The 26657-nt window shown below is 32.1% G+C and overlaps 1 long non-coding RNA gene and 1 pseudogene across 1 annotated transcript; both read left to right on the top strand.

Moving 5' to 3' along the window:
- The first annotated feature begins 1554 nt into the window (after positions 1–1554).
- LOC111620755 lies at positions 1555–2220 on the top strand. The gene is made up of 3 exons (XR_002755960.1): positions 1555–1653; positions 1729–1818; positions 1946–2220. It is a non-coding gene; the product is annotated as an uncharacterized LOC111620755 (long non-coding RNA).
- Positions 2221–17786: 15566 nt separating this feature from the next.
- On the top strand, positions 17787–18603 carry LOC111620756 (annotated as a pseudogene).
- Positions 18604–26657: the final 8054 nt, after the last annotated feature.

A 26657-nucleotide genomic window follows, 5' to 3' on the forward strand; every position in this document is an offset into this window, starting at 1 on the left:
AGAATTTGATAGCATATCGATAAAAAATCAAATACTGAAATGACATATTTAAGGAACGACTTCGTTATCAAATATTTCATTATCATTAATCGTTCGTAAATTACTAAACAGTATAAATAATTAATTAAACATGAGAAGAAGAGAATACAGTTGATATAAACCTATAAACACGAAGCATTACATTGAAGTTAGGCAGTAAAAATGTTACTTTGATAAACAATGGTTTAGGGCTTCATTAACTAATAAGATGATATGGAAGACACTTTTTGAGTATATATTTCGATCTAATAGCTTTTAATGTTTATTACTACACAAAATCTTTCGTTCTGAATTTGTAGAGCGAGGTAAGTTTTTAAATTGAAAAATGTTATTGAATCATTTTCTACTCGTTGCTAAAGTATTCTTTGTATTATTTGAAATATTTTTCGAGTAATTGTAACATACTACTATGGAAATTTGTATGGAATCTTATCTTGATAACATTTGTTTCGTTAGGCAATTTGATCCTTTTCTTTCTGTATGTGAAATTTTCGGATTGAACTTTATAGAACCTTGCAAATGCAGAAAGAGTAAAATATCTGCCCCTCTTTTCTCCACGTACGAAAGAATAATTGAAATATATGCATGGGTCGTTGTAATATTTATTTCCATCATTTTCGTGGTCGATATTCCATGCGCTAGAATATTTAATGTGTTCGAAGAGCATGCTTTTTACTCTAAACTCTTGCCGTTAACTTGTTCTTTGTACGTTGCCTTGCAATTCAGTATTGTGAAAAGAAAAAAGTTTAATGTCCATAATTCCATACTCAAAAGTAGGTATGAAGGTGACGAAAAATGCCTTGATAAAGCTCAACCATATGTACTGATTTTCTTTTCGTACACAGTCGTTCTACCCGCTTTGTTTGCCGTTTTAATACCATTGATTGGTTATCCACATGTTAATATTGGAAATAAATACAAAATTAGAGCCATTACATGTTTGGTCGGTATCCAAATTTGGTTTATGGTAATATTTATTCATTTGTCCTCTATGCTTACTATAAGCACGCTCACTGCATTAGTCGCATCGAACAGATTATCTAAAATCTCCTCAGAATTACAAATAGTAAATAATGCGACAAAATATTATCTCCAAAATCTAATTGAAAAATTTATGGAACTATGGGAATTTTTTCAACAAGTAAACGAAAAATGGGAGCTTCTTTTGCCTCTCATTTACATACATTTTGTATACGAAACCTGCTTTATTTGGTACGGAGTCCTTTTTGCTAAGACGAACCTTATCGTTCGCCTATTTATGGCTATAATTGCGTTACAATTATTAAGTTTAAGCCTATTAGTCTGCTGGGGATTGTCGACTTTAACATCGATCGTAAGTAAAAATTAACGTATACCATCTCGTGATTTATTTTTATTTATGAAAATGTAATAATATTGTTCCAGATATACGACAATTTCATCTCTGTCGAAAAATATTTCTCTGCTCCTCTGACCTTAACATACAAGTTAAAGGTATAATATATTTCTCNGTATACCATCTCGTGATTTATTTTTATTTATGAAAATGTAATAATATTGTTCCAGATATACGACAATTTCATCTCTGTCGAAAAATATTTCTCTGCTCCTCTGACCTTAACATACAAGTTAAAGGTATAATATATTTCTCTTATAATATAATGCAATTTTTATTTTTATTGATATTTTAATTAACATTTTTGATGTTAGATCGTTTGCTTTATGAAGATATTTGGAGGATTGCCCATTGGAATATCCATTGGAGGATTTTTCATCGTGAAAAGGAACTTCTTGATTCGGGTAAGATCACAGTTGTCTAGGCAAATCTAGCTTTTTGCTTTTTGTTTAAAATACCATAAAAATAAATGTTATCATAACTTAACAGTAAAAAAATTTAGAATAAAATATTTCTTTATACTGTTTACAGGCAGCCAATGGTATTTATTCGGTCTTCTCGACTTTAGTTGAAGTAACAGGAGTACTGGACAAAAATAGATGCACTTCAAAACTGTATGCATCTACACGTAGCAACGACACAATTCTGTAGAAAGATTTAGTTATGTTTCATTGCAGATTGGATCAAATATATACGAAGTATATTCGTGCACCCAATGTAAACAAAACAAATTTTATTTTTTGTAACCACCGAAAAGGAGTTTATAAACGAATAAACAAGTTTGTTATGCCTTTTTTTTATTTTTAATTGTCTACTTGGAGTAGTTACTGAAAAGTTACTACAGTATTACAGGTAATTTAATAAAGAAAATTTGTTTTTTTCTGAACTAACTCTCATTGTTGTGCCAGTTTTTAAACACTAGTGTAAAGTCCTATTAATGAGTAATGCCCAAGTAGACAATTAATTAAAAATAAATTAAAAATAAGGACTGTAAGGCAATTATAATTAATGAAGTTTGTTATGTCCTTCTAATCCGACATTCACCAGAGGTCAACTACACTCATAAAGACAATTCACAGAACTTATATTTGTATGCATTTAGGGTCGGAGTTTTCACCGGTCCCTCTTCAATCTACAGACAATTAAAATTATTTTGTAATTTACACTTTATAAAGCATGTAAAATTAAAAAAATGATCCTGGTTTGGGGGCTCCGCTGTAGGATGTAAAGCGATAATCGGCGCTCAATGGATTAATAAATAAATATGAAGATCCCGACAAACTTTTACATTCAAAATGGTGTGCGATGTTTAATATTATATGATTGGCAGAATTTAGATCACGTGTCGTAGACGAAAACATGATTTCGATTCGCTACGTGTGACATTTTTTGATGCTTATTCTTTATATATATTTTGTTACTAATGTAAGCAGCTAAATATTCTGCTGGGCAAATGTGCTGCACTGCCCTAAGACGTCATCAATTGTATGAATTTAAATACTTATTCTTATGTAGTAAAATCGTTTTAAACTTTTACTTTTTATCCGCGACTATAATACTACGTGTTTAATATTCCAAAAATACTTGATTATAATATCTAGACAATGCATGAAATATACATAAGAAAACTGAATATTATAATTTGATAGCGTATCGATTGAAAAATTAAATATTGACATGACTTAATCAAGGAACGACTTCAGTATCAAAAATTTCATTATCATTTATCGTTCGTAAATTATTAAACAGTATAAATAATTAATTAAACATGAGAAGAGGAGAATACAGTTGATATAAACCTATAAACACGAAGCATTACATTGAAGTTAGGCAGTAAAAATGTTACCTGTTTAGACAATATTTTTCTGTTTGCGAGTTTATTTATTATGACAAACTGTACACGATAATATGGAAGACACTTTTGCGTATCCCTTTCGATTTCATAGTACATTACACATTGGCAGATGATCGCGCAGTACACCAGAAAAATCCTCAAAAATTATTTAACTTTAATTATAAATTAGCTTTAGTCCAGAAATAAAATGTGCAGATGTAATACTGTATTTAAACTGACACACATAATCAATTAATATAAAGTTAAAAAGTTTTATTAAGTAAAAGTTTATATACACATTTAATTGTTCAACACAATTATAATTCTGGCTTAAACATATGCTTACTGCAACTTTTTTCTTTAGTTTTTATTTTGGTCCAACATCGAGACGATACCTCTCCAGTGTTGACACATGCATATTATAGGCGAAAATCCATTATTTTCCGGTCAGAATTTCATCCTCAGTTGAGAGGTTTCAAACGACCGAAGACGGTGGTAAATTGTCACCGTTGACTTTAATTAACTGAAGTGGAAGAACACAGTAAGCGATGACAAAGGACATGATCATTCCAAAAATCGTCAGCAGGAAAGGGAAGACGCCATACCGCCATCGAAATCGAATAAATGAAGTCGCATCCGGTTCATTAGGTCACAGCCAGGTAAAAGTCCAAATCCAGGTAAAAAATGTCACATCCGGGAAAAAAGTCACATCCGGTGAGAAGACCTTGATGATTTATTTCTTCCAGAAGAAGAACTTCTTCCACCAAGGCTTCTTTTTCCTCTGTTTCAGGATCGATTTACACTCCTCTTGCAGTCGTTGCTCGCGTGCCTGTCTCTGCACCGACCATTCCGGAACTTCTGGATATCTGTTCCAGGTAATCGATGACAGACGACGTGCTCTCATCGGGAATGGTGACAATCACCCGTTTCTTGTCGGGTTGACCAGATTTCTCCTTCGCACCACCCTCCAGCACTTCTTTCGGACGCACGCGAATCACTCGAATCGAAGAGGAAGACGTTTCTGATGTCGAAGAGCTATCCTCTGCACTTTCTCCTCCAGAGGTATTCCATTTCTTCAACGCTTTGAAATTATCCATTCTGCAAGCAATAAAGAAACGAGAGTTAAATTAAGACAATATTAAAAAGTGAAATGAAAATGTAATAATATATGTAGGATAGAAAATTATATAAAAAGTTCGTTTTAATTATATGAAACATNTATAATGCAGTGTTAAAATTTATCGTCTTAACATGAACTTGGAGCTACCATGTACAGTAAACAACACAATTTATCCTAATTATGATAATAAAAGTTGTATGGTTTATAAAAGTTTTGCTATTCTGTTGATTGTCATTAAAATTAATGAAAATATTCTAGAAGAAATCAAGAGAAAACAAAATGACGAATAAATTCATTTATTCTAATTCATTAATGTTTAGATTAATTATAGCAGTGCAAATGTCATTTGGGATACAATGTGTATGTACAGTATATGTAATATACACATACAAAATTATTTTGGGAAATTTATTACTTGAAATTATTTTGAGTTTACTTTAACAATTCGATTCGATTGACGAAAATTAACAATGAAAAGATTTTTTGATAATCTGAAACCGTGTTGTGACTTTTCTTTGATTCTTAAACACTATGTAGTGTATAAAATTTAAATACTTGGCGTTCTATCATCTTTATTTAGTTCAACTGAACTAAATAAAGATGATAGAATACCAAGTGTTTGAATTTATTACACTACATAGTGTTAAGAATCAAAAATGAAAAGATTGAATGCACTTTCCAAAAATAAGTCAAAAGCTCGATTCTTCTCATTGAAGAAACCACACAACGATTGCTATCGAAATATTCGTTCTGGGAAAATTATCATTGCTAATTGTGATTTTCCACTTAACAATGTTAAAAAATACCTAAATCTAGAAAGATCAGGAACTAAGCTTACCCAAACAATAGCTTCAACTAGAGTAAAACTCAGAAAACACTCGAAACAATTCACTAAATCGCATTCGAACAAAGTAAAAGACAATTGTCGAAATTCTATTGTTGCGTCACGACTCAGTTTGATGTTAAAAATTTCGATTTTTTGACAGAATTTCGGGGTTTCCGCGTCTGTCTTTCTATAGAGACAGATCATTCTGCTTTTTGTCTGTAGTCTTTCACTCATCCGCACAGAGACGAGGTGGAATGAATTTTGTAAGCGTTTGGATGTTCGAAGACTCTCATAAACTGAATATATTTGAGTACTATTCGAATTAAATGGAGCAATGGTAGAGTCTTCTGGAACTGTTGTTTCTATATTGTTGTCGGGCTGCAACTTGAAACAACTGTTGTCCGCCTGTGTGACCTTCCTTAATCTCGAGAACGCAGTTAGATAAATGAAAGTCGAGATTAGTTCTGAAAATATTAGGGGCGGAAGGTCCCGATTAATTATATAGGGGAGACCGGGGCAACTTCGGCATACGGGGCAAGTTTGTCAATTGCATTTTTTTAAAAAACAAATTAAAAGGAGACTCTGGTTATAGGTTAGACCAGTGTTTCTTAACAGGGGGCCGCAGCCCCCTAGGGATCCGTAAGAAGTTTGCCGGGGGGCCGCCAAATTATGCAAAATTTCCTTCAGAATATAATAAAAAGAAAATTGATGTATAACCGAATATCATATTGAAAAGTGAAATAACAAAGATAAAGTTTTTGTATTTAGTTTTTTTATTTATTTCTTATTTCTTCCTACTTACAACTTTGTTAGTACAGTACAGAAGAAATAAATGCAAATATGCTACTTACACCGCAGTATTTACTTCTTTTATTCCAAAGTAATTCTAAGAAACTATTAATGCTTGGAATTTTAAAAATAAAGCAATAATAAAAAAATCAATTTATTATAGATAATTTAACAAATATAAATTATTATTNATCACTCTAGAAGTGACCAATTGTCATACGAGAGAGTTATCTAAACCTCTCACTGCTGGCGATACACGCAGCAGTGAGAGCAGTGTGCCTCTCAACAATGGGTCTGAAAACGGGATCGAAGCGCTTACCAGGACTGCTCCATACTCTAACACGATGATCGTCCGCTACTAAAAAGAATTTGTATTCGTCTCTAAAGAAAAAAACTACGTGCTGCCAGTTCGTAGCAGCCTACATTTCTCTGTCATGGCACTACGTCAAACCAAGACACCATTGTTAGGCTGCTGATGGTACTAGAAAAGACAATGTTTTCGGCTAAGCGTGACGTTTTTCGATGCTTGTTTATATTTTAGATTTTTAGCTTGTTCACGTATGTAGAAGTATGTATTTCTCTGTATCTGACTTGTCTGAAAAGTCAGTTTAAACTTCGAGATTTTATTAATTACTTCTTGCAAAAATTTTAATTAATTAATTACACTGGTCTACAAAATTTTACTTTTTGTGTGCCTTTTAAATAAATGCTATGTTTTTATACTAATTTGGGGTTACTGAATACGAATATACAAATAAAATTTTAAAATTAGCTCTTGGTTTCAAAATATCGCAAATATTAAATACTATGAATTTAAGTAAAATATCAAAGAACCTCAACGGTATTTATTTTAAAAAAACATTAATTTATTTTGTTTTTGTAACTTTTTACATAAAATTGAGAATTAAGAAATAATACCAAAATATTATAACATTTTTTAATCAAGACTTTCTCTTGTTTTTCACTTGTCTTTTGTAGTCACTTTCAGGGATATCTCTTTTCAAATTCCAGCAGTAGTTCGCTAGCATTGACGCATCCCACCGGCCCTGGTATCTTTTTTCCATTGTCGATATGTCTTGGTGGAATCGTTCGCCATGTTCTTCACTTACTTCACCGCAATTGGCAAGAAAAAATTCAAGATGAGAGTGAAGAAGATTAATTTTAAGGGACATATTGCAAACCATCTGCTGATACTTTTGTAGAAGATTGTTTACAAGCTCATCATAATTTTCACATCTCCTGTAGCCTAAAAAACCATGAACGACTCCTCTAAAAGACTCTCATGCCTCCTTTTCAAAGCTCTATAAAACTGAATCAAAGTTTCGTCCTTCAGAATTTCTCGAATTTGAGGACCAATAAAGATTCCTTCTTTTACTTCGGCATCGCTTAGACGCGAAAATTTACTTCGCGGATATTTGAAGGCTGGTCCATCTTTATTGACAGCTTTGACAAAGTTCTTTATTAGTCATAACTTTATATGTAAAGATGGGAGAAGCGTGTCACAATAAATAATTGCTCGTTATTTTTTAAATTGCAACTTTAAAAATTTTGAAAATAAACGGCTTATAGATAAATAATATAGTTTTTTCGTTTCTGTGCGAGTGATTTAAATATTTCTTTCAAAAGAACTTACGATATTTCACACGAACGAAAGTTACAGGTTTTTAATGTTTTTGCTTAACATGACAAACATGCAAACTTTAATTAAAATCACGAAACATCATAAGCATTAAAATCTACATTAATATTACCGCTATTTAACACTTATTTGATTTGTACACGAAAAAAGTTAAGTATAAAACGTTTTTACTATTTTGCCAGCAACTACAACGTGTAGGCTAAATATTTGTTGGTAAAAAATACTTGGCTATTGTAACTCGATTACACAATAAATATCACAATGAACATTTTTTATTGAGTGCAATAGATAAATGTGGTGATACGGTTGGACATAGAGACATACAGTCATTGTATGATATGATGCGCCATATTTTTCTACTGATGTTGCAAATGCCAGCTGTAATTGGCCAAAAATGGCGTTACAGAAATGCTCGATATAAGACAAATCTGGAGACCGAAGTGTAGAAATGTGCCTGAGAAACCCTAGGTATATGCGGCCGCTAGGGCCGGATTAACCCACTTTGGGCCCTAGACATTTTCTTCTTCAAAGTCCCCTGTCGGCTCTTTCAATTAATAAATTTTGTTACTATTATTTCTATTAAATCGCATACGGACACTGCAGCTGCTTAATAAAAAATAAAAGCAAAATTATTTAATAATATTTCACAGGATTTCACTGGAATATATATAGTTAATATTATTCTTATCGCTATAAAAAAAATTCTAAATTATTGGGAGTTCCCTTTTACTTTCAATTAGAAGAAACATAAGAATACGAGGGTTTGTTCAAAAAGTTCCCGAACTTTATTTATTACAAAAAAATACTTCACATACTTCACATATTTGTCAGGGTCCCCTTCAAAGTAGTCTCCTCCGCAACGTATACACTTATTTCAACGGTGTTTCCACTTTTTGGAACAGTCCTGGAACGCTTTTTCCGGAATGCTCATAAGCTCCTCCGTCGTTTTTTTTTCTATCTTTCGAATGGTGGCAAATCTTTTTCCTTTGAGCGTGTTTTTTAGTTTGTTGGAGAACAGGAAAAAGTCTCTTTGTGTCAGGTCAGGTGAGTAGGGGGGAGCACAGCGGTCTTGTTTTTGGTCGAAAACTCACGAGTTCTGAGGGACAAATGAGCCGGCGCATTGTCGTGATGAAAAAAAAAAACATTTACCGCTTCTCCAAAGTTCGAGCCGTTTTCGCCTGATTCTCTCTCTTAGGTGTTTCATAACACCAGGTAGTACGCCGTGTTGACTGTCTGGCCTGTAGATAGGTATTTGTGATGCACAACCCCCTTTGCATCCAAAGAAACAGTCAACATCACCTCAACATTTGAGCGAACTTGTCGAGCTTTTTTTCGAGCACTGTTTCACCCACCCGTGGGAAGTTTCCATGAAGGATTTTCGGAGTTTCACACAGAATTTCACAGAACAACGCTGCTCTTTCAAAGAGCTGATTTCCGCGGATCCGATTTTTCTCCGAATCCCACAAACACCCCTTCACATAAACGGCAGTAACTAATCACCAAAACAAGATATCAACAAATGGGTTGAAGGAGGTTTCTCGGGAGGTTTCCGCGGACACAACGCCTCCAAGCGAATTAAAAAATAACTAACTGGAGGCGCGCTATTGAAAAAGTTCCGGAACTTTTTGAACCCACGTTCATTTTCTTTAGATTTTAGAATTCACTATAACCATATAAAAAGCAATACTGTATATTTTTGTTTATTATATACAGTTGTCCAACAGAGAAGTAAACTATCTTATTTACAAATCTTTTCAAAATAGACAGTTTGATCGGGCAATTCTAAAAACCGGGCCCTAGACATTTGTCTCATTTGTCTATGCGATGATCCGGCCCTGGCGGCCGCGTATTATCTTCATGAAAGATGGCTGTTTGAATCCCTGTCAGGAAAGTCAACTTGGTGCAGAATTTTCTGAATGTAATATTGATACTATGCCGTCAATCCTTCGCATCACTCTAGAAGTGATCAATTGTCATACGAGAGAGTTATCTAAACCTCTCACTGCTGGCGATACACGCAGCAGTGAGAGCAGTGTGCCTCTCAACAATGGGTCTGAAAACGGGATCGAAGCGCTTACCAGGACTGCTCCATACTCTAACACGATGATCGTCCGCTACTAAAAAGAATTTGTATTCGTCTCTAAAGAAAAAAACTACGTGCTGCCAGTTCGTAGCAGCCTACATTTCTCTGTCATGGCACTACGTCAAACCAAGACACCATTGTTAGGCTGCTGATGGTACTAGAAAAGACAATGTTTTCGGCTAAGCGTGACGTTTTTCGATGCTTGTTTATATTTTAGATTTTTAGCTTGTTCACGTATGTAGAAGTATGTATTTCTCTGTATCTGACTTGTCTGAAAAGTCAGTTTAAACTTCGAGATTTTATTAATTACTTCTTGCAAAAATTTTAATTAATTAATTACACTGGTCTACAAAATTTTACTTTTTGTGTGCCTTTTAAATAAATGCTATGTTTTTATACTAATTTGGGGTTACTGAATACGAATATACAAATAAAATTTTAAAATTAGCTCTTGGTTTCAAAATATCGCAAATATTAAATACTATGAATTTAAGTAAAATATCAAAGAACCTCAACGGTATATATTTTANATATATATCATAAAACCGTGTTATATGTTGGTTGAAGTCCGGGTTCTCACATGAAAACACTGGTCTACAGAATTGAACCTTTTGTATGCCTTTTAAATAAATGCTGTTTTTATAGTAATTTGGGGTCACTAAATTCAAATATACAAATAAAAAATTTTAAAATTAGCTCTTGGTTTCAAAATATCGCAAATATTAAATAGTATGAATTTAAGTAAAATGTGAAATAACCATATATTTATTTTAAGAAAACATTAACTTATTTTGTTTTTGTAACTTTTTACATATCGCAAATATTAAATAGTATGAATTTAAGTAAAATGTGAAATAACCATATATTTATTTTAAAAAAACATTAATTTATTTTGTTTTTGTAACTTTTTACATAAAATTGAGAATTAAGAAATAATACCAAAATATTATAACATTTTTTAATCAAGACTTTCTCTTGTTTTTCACTTGTCTTTTGTAGTCACTTTCAGGGATATCTCTTTTCAAATTCCAGCAGTAGTTCGCTAGCATTGACGCATCCCACCGGCCCTGGTATCTTTTTTCCATTGTCGATATGTCTTGGTGGAATCGTTCGCCATGTTCTTCACTTACTTCACCGCAATTGGCAAGAAAAAATTCAAGATGAGAGTGAAGAAGATTAATTTTAAGGGACATATTGCAAACCATCTGCTGATACTTTTGTAGAAGATTGTTTACAAGCTCATCATAATTTTCACATCTCCTGTAGCCTAAAAAACCATGAACGACTCCTCTAAAAGACTCTCATGCCTCCTTTTCAAAGCTCTATAAAACTGAATCAAAGTTTCGTCCTTCAGAATTTCTCGAATTTGAGGACCAATAAAGATTCCTTCTTTTACTTCGGCATCGCTTAGACGCGAAAATTTACTTCGCGGATATTTGAAGGCTGGTCCATCTTTATTGACAGCTTTGAAAAAGTTCTTTATTAGTCATAACTTTATATGTAAAGATGGGAGAAGAATTCATTGGGATTCTACTAGAGGAAGATGCTTGACATTCTTTTCTCGGGGAGACAGATTTGGTCTTGGAGTCCAATCTTTTTAAATGTAATATAAAGATCTAGTTCTGTAAATCTAAGATCTGTAATCTAAAGATCTAAAAATTGCTATGTACAATGCCCAAGTATCTCGTGTCCAGACGGGAAGGGGTTCATGTAGCACAAATGAACAAAACGAGTTATCACTTCTAAGTTCTGTAATTAAATTCAGCGAATTGAAAACTATAGTTAAAGTACATTTTCATGTAAAAGGCAATTTTGATGTAGACAAGTGTTATTATATCTTACAATTGATTCTGGCCTAACGGACTGCTTCCTGCCAAATTCCTTAGTAATTATTTAGCCTTTATTTATTTAACTATATGAAAGGAACAGCCGATAAAGGAATCCGGCTGTTCCTTTCATATAGTTATTATTATTTTGCTGTTTTGTATTATAATTTTTTTTTTCCAAGTTAAACAAATATTTGTGTTAGAGAGTATTTCAACTATACAATTAATAAGATTAAATTTAGCCCTAAATACCATTGCGATAAAAATGCTTATGAGATCGATCTCTATTTATTATACACAAAAACAAATTATTCCAATGGAGAGATTAATTTAATGGATGAAATTAAGTACTATAAGTTGACACGACATACATTTATTCAATTGATAACAGCGTTACAATCATGGAACTCTGTAAATTATTTTTACTTGTGATAATATTAACGAATTTATCTTATGAAACGAAAAAAGTCCCGAAGAAAAAGAATAAATACATGTCTACTGTAAGCCAAATGACGATGCAGCAGATAGAAATGGCTGTTGCAAAATATATTTCAGTAAGTATTTAAATATATTCTAGAAAAATTCGTTATTATTTGCTTTAAAAAATGTTTTCTTAATCGCTTGTAGAAAACAAATTTGACATTTAATGGAATAAAAGTGGGTTGCAAGAATGTAAGCAAGCTTAATTTGTTATTTTATATTATCTCATGTTTATAATATAACAGTAATTGAATTATAATTCATATAACATTATAAATTATAAATTAACTTTATAATTATTTGAAATTACTTAGGAACCTTCACAAATATGGATTGAAAAAATAGGAAACAATACACTACGTTTAAGAGGACCTATAGGAAATCTCGTAACATCGATCTTTCTTGATTTAGGAATAAAGTGAGTGTGTTATTTTAATATGTAACAATATTTATATATAATTTAATACAATAATATACAATTCTATAGTTTTACCGTTGTCGACATTCCAAATTCGAATAGCAACGAAGTACTTCCTAATGGAATGCCTGTTGGAGGACTCCAAGCAGCATTTAAGACAAATGTTTGTAATTTCATAATTACTTAAGTTCTAAAAAAAAGCAGAAAATTTATATATTTTGTGTTATTAATACAGAAAATTAACGTAGCATTTGGATCTTATGCGGCAAGAGATATCTTCAATTTACAGTTTATGTTTAAACCTATCGTTCCCGCTACTTATGTACTTGTTACTCCGGTTCAGACAAAAGATTACATTTTATACGGATTTTTAATTCCGTTCGATTTATTTGTAAGCAAGATTTTTTAATTTCATCATTTCTTTTCTTATTCATTTTATTATGATATTTGTTATAATTAATTTTATATGCAGATATGGTTTGGCCTATTACTATCCCTGTTCATGTCCAGTGCTGCAGCAGCTCTTGTTCTTTGCATAGAAAAAAGAGATCTTCAAGATGACGAAAGGCATCTCTTTCGACATTATATGAGAAAACAATTGTGGATGTTTTTCACAAATATTTGCTTGCAAGGTAAGAGTGTAAAATATTATTATTTAATTGTATTTAATCTAATTCGTTGCTTTGGCAGGCGCTATTCGTTCGAATTATTCCAAAAAGCATTCTTTGATTGTGGCTTGTTGGGCATTGACGATGTTTGTATTGATAAATGCTTACTGCGGACAACTTATAGCCTCTTTAGCAGTAAAGATGCAGGGAAAACAAATTGATAGTTTGGAAGACCTGGCAGAAAGACCGGATATTCCACTGTGGGTTCCAGAAGGAAGTTATAATTCTGATTTCTTTCAGGCAAGTTCATAATATTGTGTTTTAGTTGGGAAAGTTATATATGGAATTCATAATTTAATATTAAAAACGATTACAAACACTGGCGTTTTCTGTTAAGATTAAATACTGATTCACTTTTTAATGTTTTGGTAAGAAATATGATTCATATGTATTTAATCAAATTAAAGAAATTAATATAGAATTATAGATTGGATCGGGTCTTATTCTTTTCTATCTGAGCCGATTCGAATTTTTTTTTACTTTGCAAATATCTTCTGTTATTTAAAACAAATTTCTTATTAATTATATTTGTTATCATTTTTAGGGAGGCGAAACTGAAGCTCAAACCATTCTTTGGGAAAGAATTGTCAACGAGAAAACTATGATGCCTTTTAATGGTACCTACAANATAATTTAATACAATAATATACAATTCTATAGTTTTACCGTTGTCGACATTCCAAATTCGAATAGCAACGAAGTACTTCCTAATGGAATGCCTGTTGGAGGACTCCAAGCAGCATTTAAGACAAATGTTTGTAATTTCATAATTACTTAAGTTCTAAAAAAAGCAGAAAATTTATATATTTTGTGTTATTAATACAGAAAATTAACGTAGCATTTGGATCTTATGCGGCAAGAGATATCTTCAATTTACAGTTTATGTTTAAACCTATCGTTCCCGCTACTTATGTACTTGTTACTCCGGTTCAGACAAAAGATTACATTTTATACGGATTTTTAATTCCGTTCGATTTATTTGTAAGCAAGATTTTTTAATTTCATCATTTCTTTTCTTATTCATTTTATTATGATATTTGTTATAATTAATTTTATATGCAGATATGGTTTGGCCTATTACTATCCCTGTTCATGTCCAGTGCTGCAGCAGCTCTTGTTCTTTGCATAGAAAAAAGAGATCTTCAAGATGACGAAAGGCATCTCTTTCGACATTATATGAGAAAACAATTGTGGATGTTTTTCACAAATATTTGCTTGCAAGGTAAGAGTGTAAAATATTATTATTTAATTGTATTTAATCTAATTCGTTGCTTTGGCAGGCGCTATTCGTTCGAATTATTCCAAAAAGCATTCTTTGATTGTGGCTTGTTGGGCATTGACGATGTTTGTATTGATAAATGCTTACTGCGGACAACTTATAGCCTCTTTAGCAGTAAAGATGCAGGGAAAACAAATTGATAGTTTGGAAGACCTGGCAGAAAGACCGGATATTCCACTGTGGGTTCCAGAAGGAAGTTATAATTCTGATTTCTTTCAGGCAAGTTCATAATATTGTGTTTTAGTTGGGAAAGTTATATATGGAATTCATAATTTAATATTAAAAACGATTACAAACACTGGCGTTTTCTGTTAAGATTAAATACTGATTCACTTTTTAATGTTTTGGTAAGAAATATGATTCATATGTATTTAATCAAATTAAAGAAATTAATATAGAATTATAGATTGGATCGGGTCTTATTCTTTTCTATCTGAGCCGATTCGAATTTTTTTTTTTTTACTTTGCAAATATCTTCTGTTATTTAAAACAAATTTCTTATTAATTATATTTGTTATCATTTTTAGGGAGGCGAAACTGAAGCTCAAACCATTCTTTGGGAAAGAATTGTCAACGAGAAAACTATGATGCCTTTTAATGGTACCTACAACGCTGCATTAGATTTAAAATTGTTGATAGAAAATAAAGCTGCCTTTATTTTCGAGAGATCGAAAATTGAAGACATTTTGGAACACTTCTTTAATTGTCTTGGCTACAAACCATTCTATATTGGTAAAAAATCGGTTGGAAATGTTTTTAATTCCTTGGGAACATTTTTTCTTGATGTTCCAAAAAACATAAGTTCAGAATTTAACAAAAGGTAATATGAATATTTATTCTAAATAAAAAGTATCTTTATTTAATAAATTATATTATTTTCTTATAATTCAGAATGGTTTTAATGTATGAAAAAGGATTAATCCGTTTGAATGTTGGGTTCAAAAACATCAAGAAGTGTCCAGACATTCCCAATTTAGAAGAAAATAACGTCCGACTGGATAATTTGAAAGGTATATTCATATTGTGGATTTCCGGTATGTGTATTGCCATTTTAGCCTTTACAGTCGAGATGTTTATGGGAAAGCTTTATCAGAATATGTAGCACATTCACTTTAATACTCCTTAATTCTGTAAAGATCCTTCAACTATTAATTGCTAACAATTTCAAAAGACTGGCCTGAAATATATGTGAAAAGGCCAAACTTTATCACTAATCCTCAATATAAAACTAGCTGAAAATTTGTCTGTATAGAATTTATTACCTTGATATACATAATCACATAGTCACAGTAAAAATTAATTTTTAACTTACATAATTGTAATCTTGGCTTATTCTAGATATTATTTTAAGGAGACGTAAAGAAAATTTAAAATCGGTTTTCTTATCCTGTGATATGCAGACCTTCTAGGATTTGTAGACCACGCGTTAGAAAGTATTGTAAAGGATTCACTGACAATTTAAATTGTTTCGATTAGTATTCACATATCAATGGCTTAATTGTGAAATATATATGTTTTTACAAACTTAGATATTTGTATTTTTAAANTAAATCTGTGTGCATTGTTTAATTTATATTAATATGTATCACTTAAAAAAAATGTAATGAAGATATTTATCTTAATTATGAAAATGTACTAGCATATTAATTGCTAACAATTTCAAAAGACTGGCCTGAAATATATGTGAAAAGGCTAAACTTCATCACTAATCCTCAATATAAAACTAGCTGAAAGTTTGTATAGAATTTATTACCTTGGTATACATAATCACATAGTCACAGTAAAAATTAATTTTTAACTTACATAATTGTAATCTTGGCTTATTTTAGATATTATTTTAAGGAGACGTAAAGAAAATTTAAAATCGGTTTTCTTATCCTGTGATATGCAGACCTTCTAGGTCTGCAGGATATGCAGGATATGCAGGATATGCAGGATATGCAGATATCACAGGATATGCAGATATCCTGTGATATGTAGACCACGCGTTAGAAAGTATTGTAAAGGATTCACTGACAATTTAAATTGTTTCGATTAGTATTCACATATCAATGGCTTAATTGTGAAATATATATGTTTTTACAAACTTAGATATTTGTATTTTTAAATGTCTAAAATTTAAATTATGCTAAAAAAGAAATTTAATATTAAAAAAAAATGTGTTGTTCAAAGAAGGCAAATCTTTCTTGGTTTTATAATAATGCTAGCAGACCCCGCCACACCTTGTTGTGGCTCAAAATGTATCTATTATAAATGTATAACACTTCCCTAGTGGGAGAAAATTTTTCGAAAAATTTTTTCTTTGTGTACATTCTGTTGACGTATCCTATTAAAACGCAATCAAAAACGCAAAAACCCGCATCTAAAATAGTATAATAGAAGCCAAGTTTTTCAGAGTAAGCCTTAATCCTGTCTCTCTCCCCCNATTAAAAAAAAACATGTGTTGTTCAAAGAAGGCAAATCTTTCTTGGTTTTATAATAATATAAATAGAATAATTTTTATATAAAACTAGAACACATTCATAATAACACGGTTATATTTATAATACATTAATCTATATCTGTAAATGGTTAGCTACACGCTGCTAAGCCGTTTCACCAATTGTTACGAAATTCGGCAGTTACATTAACATGCTTCTAATTTAGATAATGTCGTACATTCCAGCCCAAAATATTGATTGGATTATTATGGAGCACTTTGCTTTGTACCAAAAAGAAACGTTTTTAAACAAGTTGGAATTTCGAAAATTATTGTTTAAACTTGGTAAGTGTTACGGTGTATTTTATTTGTTTTAATTAATAAAGCGTTTAATAAATTATATAAAACGATTTTTTCTTTTATTTTAAGTACCCTGTAATTTAGAAAAAATATTGTCTTTCAAATGTTGTCCTGAAATCATATTTCTTCCGATGTTAAAAAATCTAAAGAACTAAAAATTGATGGGTATCAAAAAGATTAACAATAACCTATAAATATATGGACTTATTAATTATAAATTTATAATATTTGCACAGTTACTGACAACCAAACAAGTTGACGTGTAGACTGAAAGGTTTCTTAAAAAGAAATAATATACAATCGTATTGTATATGCGAAATACACGTATATTCTCTATACTAACAGATTCGTAATGAAGATACAATAAAACAACCGATCTTTAAAATTGCAGAAATAAATAATTCACCAATTTATTTATTTCTTTTCTGTGTTCAAGCGATTATATCACTGAATAGCTATCCTTGGATCTTGTTTCATGGTTGACGGTACCACAGTCTCTGGTACGACGTTACTATTAATCTCTAGTAATAATTAGTCAATTCAATTTTCAGTACCGATGTTTTACTAACATAATACTCTTATATACTTGCAAAATATACAACAAATCAAAACTATTTAATTATTGCGTCGTTTAAGAATAAAGTACATTTCATTATTAACTATAATTGACAAAACTCTGTTTCCAATTGTTAAGAAGAAACCAATTCCATAAGAAGAAACTCCATAAGAAACCAATTAAATGGCTTTTCACAATCCTTATATGAAGGACAGGATTTTATTCGATCGTCTGCAGCACATTTTATATAATGTTCGTCCTCTGCCACGAAATCCGACACTCAGTAAGTTCTTCAATATTGGTTACAGTAATTTCTATAGGGATTGCGACGAAGTTTACAACAATATCTACGTTGGAAATGAGAAAGTAGCCAGAGATAAAGAGTTTCTCCAAACCTATGGCATTACTCATATTATAAACGCTGCTCATGGAGACGCCATCGGCTATGTGAACACTGGAATATCGTTTTACAGAGGTCTTAATATACATTATCTGGGACTAAACATATGCGATCTTCCAACAGAAAAAATCGGAATTTATTTTCAACAAGCCGCTAACTTTATAGATGAAGCTGTGAGCAGAGGAAGGATTTTAGTCCATTGTCAAATGGGAATTTCCAGGGCTCCTACAATCGTTTGCGCTTATCTGATGATAAAAAAAGACATGAACGTCGAACAAGCTCTAACGACAATTAGAAAAATGAGAGACATCAGACCAAATGATGGGTTTCTTTATTCTCTGATCGAACTGAATAACCAATTACAATGGGAAAAACAATTGAAATTTTATAAACCTCCATACAACTAAACAGAAATTATTCCGGCGCTATTTTGATTGCTAAAATTTATATTATTTATTAATTATTAAGATTATTATTTAAATCAATCGATAATATATTTATAAAAGAAAAAAACCAATAAATTCCTTGATTCAAAAATTTAATGTAATTAAATCATTAAATATTTAAATTGATTTTATTTCTAAGTAATTGAATTTTCTTCAAAATAGTAATAGGTTGACAAAACTGTTTTTAATAATACTGATTTATTCAAATAATAACATGTTTTCATTTTTGATCCTTTTCGCCCTATAAATACTAATGGCTGTATTTACAACCAAGGATCAAGAGTTAGTGTTATAACTTAGCCAATGATTACTCATTTTATTTTCAGTACGTAAAGACTTATTAATTAACTTGTAACTCTAACCATTGATCCTTAATCGTGCGTAGAGAATAAGAGATTTTCTTTCATATTCATCACGGGTTTAGCTCAACGATGGAAAGATACAAAATGGATTGATGGATTGAGGCAATCTGCCAAAAATAAGTGTCTTCAGAGAAGAAAATCTTAAGGAGTCGGTGCCTATTCAGGTGTTACACTTAAATAGGAAGACTCCACATCATTAACCGTAGGCGCGGTGAAGAACGAGGTCGCACATGATAGTAATTTGAACCAAAAATGGAATATTCATTTACTATAGAATTGTTTTTATGAAAATTTATCTTAAAATAAACAAACTTTGGGATTAAAATTATGGATTCAATTATGGAAAAATTGATTTTTAATATATGAAATTACTATAATGTTTAGTTAATAAACGGTCTCCCATAATGTATAACAATACAATTCTTAAAATAAAAACAACACATTCAATTGTAGTACATTAAGAATGTACTCCTATAGAATGTAGTACTTTATATAGAAAATAGTTTATTGTCTTTTAGTGTTAAAGGAAAAGGGAAGAAATGTTTATATGAAATAATTTTTAAATTATCAAAATTTTGGAAATGAGTATGATTTTTTAAATTTAATTAAATAATTCATTTCTTAATGTATTGATTTATAAGAATACATTAAAAATATTATATTATCGACCCTCAGTTAATTACATACAGTATTAGAAAAACAAATCATCCAATTTTTTATCAAAGCAGAAATATCTCAATAAATTATGTTAAAATTGTTTTTCTGATCTTGATATTATTCAAATTAAAGAGATGAAAAATGTAATAGCTATGACATAATCAAACAAAACTTTACGATGAATTGTATACAAAATATTTATTCTAACTGACATATAATTCACACGTGACAAGAAGGAAATATCAAAAATTCAATTACATAAATGTTTCATTTACTTAATGTACAATATAGATTAGCATCAAAATTATTGTCTATTTTTTGTTACATTTCAACAAATTTTACTTTAAATAAATTCATTTTAAAGGTAATTTGTGACAACAATTCTAAAAGTCGAGTTAATATAATTTCCCGAAACAAATTTATACAAGACTTCTTTCTTTAAATCTGTGTGCATTGTTTAATTTATATTAATATGTATCACTTAAAAAAAATGTAATGAAGATATTTATCTTAATTATGAAAATGTACTAGCATCTTTTTTAATTTTTGGAACCTAACCCTCCTTTTCGTATTAGTTCTTTGTTTCGTATAACACGGATTCGCATAACACGGCAATTTTTTGGAACGTAACTACCGTGTTATACGGAGGTTACCTGTATATGATTTTTAAAAATTCTTTGATGGATATTTTGACAAAATAGAAAATCAGAAAGAATTGTATGATTTATTTTTTCTACTTTTTAATGCATGAATCGTTATTTTTTGTATTAATATATTGATTATTTTATGTTTTAATTGTTTTGAATTAAAAATACTTTAATTTTAAATATTACAATTTTATTTATATTTGAAGTAATACAAAATTTGTAAAGGGGCCCGTAAATATTATTTTTCCTAAGGCCCACGAAGATCTAAATTAGGCCCTGCTTGTGAAGATGTGGCTTACCAGGCCTGCTAAATACGATGCCGTTAGTCTTGTCTAAGTTGAAATGTAGCTTATAGACCTTGTTCCATTGGACAACTTCATTTGAGATGGTGATGCCTCTCTGTTCAAGCTCGCTACTGGATTTTCCACCACGGAGTTGAAGGGCATCGTCAGCATAAGCGAAAGAGCAATGTTGGCCAAAGTCGTGGTTTAGAAATTTATTGAAAAGAATACTCCACTGCAGTGGGCCTAATGCAGAGTCCTGAGGGCAGCCCCTGCTGACATATCTCTCGAACTGTAGGCTTCCTGATTGTATTGTGGCATTTCTGTGGTAATCTTTGACAATGCAGTATAGATTGGCAGGACAATCATATTTCCTCAGTCGGAAGAGAATTAGTTGCCACCAGGCACTATCGAACACCTTGCAATATTAAGCCCGATGCCCAGGACATACTTGTAATTGATAAGCAGTTTATTAATGCTGGAAGTGGCGTTTTTAATGGCATCTGTTGTAGTGTGCTGTTTCCAGAAACAGCATTGTCGTGGGTGGAGACTGTTTTTGGCTTCCAGGTGTAATCCAATACTGTTGGCCATCAGTTTTTCCAAAATTTTTCCAATTATTTGCAGGAGAGATATGGGCCTAACATGAAGTGGCTTGCCGTGTTTCGGAATAAGCACCATTTTGGCCTTTTTCCAGGTGCATGGAAATTCTGGCATTATTGTCCTGTTAGGAGTTCAGGACAATAATGCCAGATTAACTGTGCCATTTCTGGTGTGATTTTGTCGATGCCAGCGGCTTTCCTCTTGTTTAGATTTTTGAAAACATTGTCTATCTAGTTAAAGTTCAGAGAAGGACTGTTGTTAGTGTGAATGGGATTTGATACACAATTCCTGATGTAGCTATGCCAGAGACTCTCTTCGTTGTTATCATCTGCTAAGCAAATGGTATCGAAGTAGGCGGCAATAGTGGAGTGTAGATCTGTAGTGTGAATGCCATTTACAGGCCTGGTGGTAAAGGCACTTCTGGCCTTAAGCTTTCCTGTGCACCATTTGAACAGGAAGCCCCCATGGGTTATTGGCAGCCTGCGTGCAGTACTCCCTCCAGGAGGAAATCTTCGCCTCCTTGATTCCAGCCTTGTATGTTCTCTGATGATCCAGGTAAATTTTCTTATGCTGTGTCTATTCAGGCTCGGTGGTAGTATTTTGAAATTTCCGACGAAGCAAGATGTTGGTTTTTCTATGTTGAGAGAGTGTGAAGTTCTACTAAGGTATTGTACACTCTTAACCTTTCTAGTGCCCTTCGGAGTGGTGCTGTTGCATGCATCAGAGATGATTTTGATATTATTGTCGACACAGGCATGAACATCTGCGGAGTCATTCTTAGGCATTAGCATCTGTGGAGTCAGTCTGTCAAAATAATCTTTATTATCTGATACCGCTGACCACAGCCAGGCAGAAATACAGAAAAATACATAGTAGCTGTTAGTCATAGAAGAGATACAATAATATAATAGAAAAAAGGGAAAGTAACATAATATAAAATAAATAAATAAAATAAATGAAAATAAGAATAAAAATTAAATATTACAAAAGATTAAAAAATAAAAAATAAAAGTACACTATAACTAAAGAGACATTGCTGCACATGAAAGTCTACATGCTGTTATAGCAGAGCAAGGCGTGTATATACATTGACATCAAGGCTAGAGTAAATCAGATCACAAGAGATCAGATCAACGGATCCCACATCTAATAGAGTAGAGTGAAACAAATTTCTTTAACAAGTTAAAATTGTTGTTGTTTCGTAGGAAAAAATCAAGCTCTACTGGCCAGTCTATATTGTTCATATTGGCATGATGCAAGCACTGATACCTGATATCATCCAGCATAGGACAGTTAGTATAAATAGTGAATGACACCGTCCCGCACCCACACAGCTGACAGCAGTCAGAATTAGAGTGGTGAAATCTTTTCAGATAAACACGAAAGTGTCTGTGTTCTGTCAAAAATTGGGCTAAATCATGTGTGGATTGAATCCATTTGCTGTGAAAGCGTTCCTTGATCTTTGGAATAAAATGTCTTGTTATGTATTGTTGTGGGATCTCGCCCCAATCCAGTTGCCAGGTTTCTAAAGCATCAAGGGAAACAGAGTAATTGGATACGTAGTTGGCAAAAATGTTCCAATTGGCCCTAGAGGTCCGAAATCTAAGAGGATTGGAAAGGCAGTTAAAGGAATGATGGTTGGTCTGGAAGTTTATGTATGCATGGCCACTGAGGGAATCTACTTCTTGAACAGTCCAGTTGTTTATCAGGTTGCAGCAGTTTTTGGTGCTGGTGGTAACATCTATCCAGGAGTAACCCTGCAAGTTGGTTGCTTGTTTATATTAGGGCAGTCCCGATAGGTATGATTGGATGCATTGGCTGCAGTGTGCATTGGCTGCAGGTGGATTCCTGTTGCTTGCAGATTTTGGTGCTATGTCCGTATCTACAGCATTTATAGCATATGTTAACTGGATGGAAGTTTGTATTCTACATCTGGACCAGTAGACATTCAGTTTTCCCAGTTATGACCCAGTTAGTGAAATTTTTATTTTTTCTCCTGGTCTGAAATTTAAAAGTGCAGTTCTTCTGTAAATTTTTCCTTATTGTAGACAGTGTTTATAGATTCATTTTGACTTTATATTAGTTAAGTTCTTCAGGCTCGTAATTATTTGGAACAGAAACTAGGATGAGGGTAGGAAGGCGCATTTTTGATGTGTGCGGATGACTAGCCCAGGTATAGATTTTTGAATGGCTGTGGTGAAAGTATTAATAATTTCTTTCTTAGTGAGCTCAATAGCAATACTCTCGTTTTTCACATTCCTGATTCTGTTAACACCTATGCCTATTTGGGAAGACTTGATATGCTTGCAGAGTATGTTCTTCGTTTTGTCGCTGTTTTTATCCTCTGTGAAATTGTATACCAGAAGAATATTGCTGCTATGCGGCTTCTGCTTAGGTGGATGAGTGGTTGTAGTGCCCGAGACAAGAGTGTCTCTGTACGACAGCTGAGTAGGTCTGTCAGTCCGGACCTCTACGACAGAGAGTTTGGAGAGAATATTCTGCTGGCTCTCCAAAAGCGAGTTTTTCTCTTCACAGGCAAGCAAAATGTCAATTTTCTCCTCGAGTATGGCAAATTTCATGTCAGTAAGACCTTTGTTGAATAAGTTGAATATTGGCTGGACAGTAGAGATGATGTAGTCCTGATTCTAGCCTGAGCATAGCTTTCTAGATCCATTGTCACTAAAATATCCCTTAAGTTCATCTAGGATTTCATATGCAGAAAATTTAAGTTCCCCAATGTCGGCCTTGCCAGATGACTCCATGGACGCAAGGATCAAACAAACAAGCGACTAAATTTTTAATGCATTTAAAAGTAGACGAATGTTATGTGTTTTTCACCCGTAGCCTGGAAGATTTCTAGTTCGTTTTTAAAATACGTTACAGTATTTCTTTTGCCGTTTCTTGATTTGTCTATGTCGGCTGTTTAATAGCGGCATCGAACTTGCAGCCCTATAATTTGGCAGTTCGTTTGGTTTTAATAATCAGGTTTATGAAGAAAAACTTCATACTTTGCATTCTTTGTACTCGTTTGTATCCTTGCCCAATTTGCACAACCCGGCAAAATGCAGTTATTGAAGCTACTGGACATGGTTGAAAATGATAACAGCATAAGCACAATTATTTTAGATATTACAGGTTCTGACAAGTAAAGAGTTTTCAGAGTCCTGTCACAAATAGGCTACATATTGAGAGTGAAACTTGTTGCTTTTACTTGCAAGTTACATAAAGTTTGCTTTCAATCATGCGACAGTGACGAATTTTCCACGAAACAAAACAGACAACTGCATTTGGCCTTACGATGAAAGGGACCTCGTCAGGAAACCTCCCTCTGTGTTTTACATTTTTGAATTTTTTAGCTGATTTATGACGACAACGCAGACCAAATTTTTGTTTTTCATAAATAAAAATCCAGAAAAGAGTAGCGTAACATTTCGGACCAAAGTTTATTTATAATGGAAATTGTGTGTGATATTATCCTTCTAGATTTTACTTGATATCTCTAAATGCAGTTTATATTTGACAATAAATATCGATTTAGTTTATGGAACGTCAATGACAATCGAAGTGTTTCTATGTACAGAGTAAGTTTTGGTCGTTATATAAGCCAGAAGAAATTTTATGTCTATGTCACGCATTTATATTACTTTATATAAAAGAATATAAAAATATGAAAGTAATGAGATTAAACACTGCTTTAATTTTTATTTTTGAAATTATTAATTGCCAAAAGAATACTTCGCAATTAATTTTATTCGGAAGTGTGCAGTTTTTCGTAATACAAGGTTATAGTAGGGGACGAGACAAAGCGATATCGCAAGAATCGCACGACTGTGTCCGGCGATGTATTTAGGTCACTAGCACGTCTTCTCTAGGCTTATAGAATTTAGTTCGTTCGCGAAATCTGATGGTCGTCTTTTGCCGACACTTTGCTATTTTCCATTAATTGCGACGAAAAATTTAAAAATGTAACGAGGGTCTCTTCATATGTAAAAAATACGGGCCCATTACTTCGTTTACATTTACAGTAGAGTCAAAGCTTCATAACTCAATTGTCGCGCTTCCTAACATAATTGCTCTACGAGGATTGTGACTTCTGTGTCCAACAAATGCGACGATCACTTTTGTCTGTCCGGCACCAAGTCAATTTTATTGCCATACGACAAAGTGTTCTCCTGAAAATCTGCTTATCTGTTGAACCAAAGTGTATTAAACTTTGTTTCAACTAAACTTTTAATTTTACATAATTGAATTCTTTTCTGACTGTTTCATTATTCGTTAATAAAAAGACTGCATGTTAAAGGTTAGTAAAAAGTGGTTTTATTATTCTTTTGTTTACAGTTATTTATAATAATCTTTATAATGACATGTAATTATTGAAAAAAAATTACAAATATAATACAAAAATTATCCTTTAATCGTCAATAAAATATTTAAAATCGCCTATGAACACAATCAAGAAATATAATAGTTATGAAGTGAATATCGAGATTGTTTACAAGTATTTGATTTTTACCACCATTTTGATGTCATGGCCATAACACTAGGAATTAAATAAACTTAAACTATCATTCCAATAACAAAAAAAGGAAAAAAATGTAAACATTTTCTGTTTGGTCTCCTGTAAATCAATGTTTTCGGGCATTCCATGACAGAGAACATTGATTTACAGCGCACTTATAGGCTGCACTTGTAGCTTTTTATTTTTTGTAATAACTCTATTATATTTCAGCTTAAAGATGTGAAACATTCACCACCTAAAATTAATTTAAAAATTATTACAAATATGAATGTCTTAATGCACTTCAGTGCGAATACATCTCATCATTGCAGGTAGAATATAATTTTTCTCTAATTATACATTTCTAATCAGTGCAATGGTAACGTATTCAGTGTAGTAGGATTCTTAATACCTTAGTGAATTTGATGTTTTGTTAAACTCTAACTTTGTTAAAATTTGTACTAAATCTCTAACTTCTTAATCGATTTTGTTGCAGTATTCATTTCTGAGAAACCGTCTCTGTAGCATTGAGAGGTGAAATTGAATGTTTCGAAGCAACACATTTCGAATCTACTCCCAACCAGATGTCTCTAATCTGTAGCAACATGTTGAATACGGTATATAATGCATTGTATACCTAAAATTTGTAAAACAACCAACAATTAATTAAATAAACAATCTCATTACTTACTAATAACTGATATTTAATCAGTTACTATATAAGATTTAATGCTTTCATTGTTATGTAACTACAGTAGAGCGTCGTTTATCCGAATCAATTGGGGACTGGGGTTGTTCGGATAACCTATTTTTCGGATAACCAATTACGTACGAAAAAATATATTAATTTATCCCGTGTTAAAATTTTTCTCCGTTGCGTGTCGCTTCGCGTTGAATTTTCGTCGATGTTAAGCCTAACGAAGACTATTGTATCGTTCAAAATTATTTTTTTATTTTGTACAAACAAAATAAATATATTGAAAAATATAAAAACAATAAAAAATTATACTTCAGAAGTTAATTTAGTATCAAAAACGTAAAATATTTGAGTAGCC

Source organism: Centruroides sculpturatus, unplaced genomic scaffold (genome assembly GCF_000671375.1).
Source record: "Centruroides sculpturatus isolate CEXI.00-Female unplaced genomic scaffold, Cexi_2.0 scaffold204, whole genome shotgun sequence".
NCBI classification, from domain to species: domain Eukaryota; kingdom Metazoa; phylum Arthropoda; class Arachnida; order Scorpiones; family Buthidae; genus Centruroides; species Centruroides sculpturatus.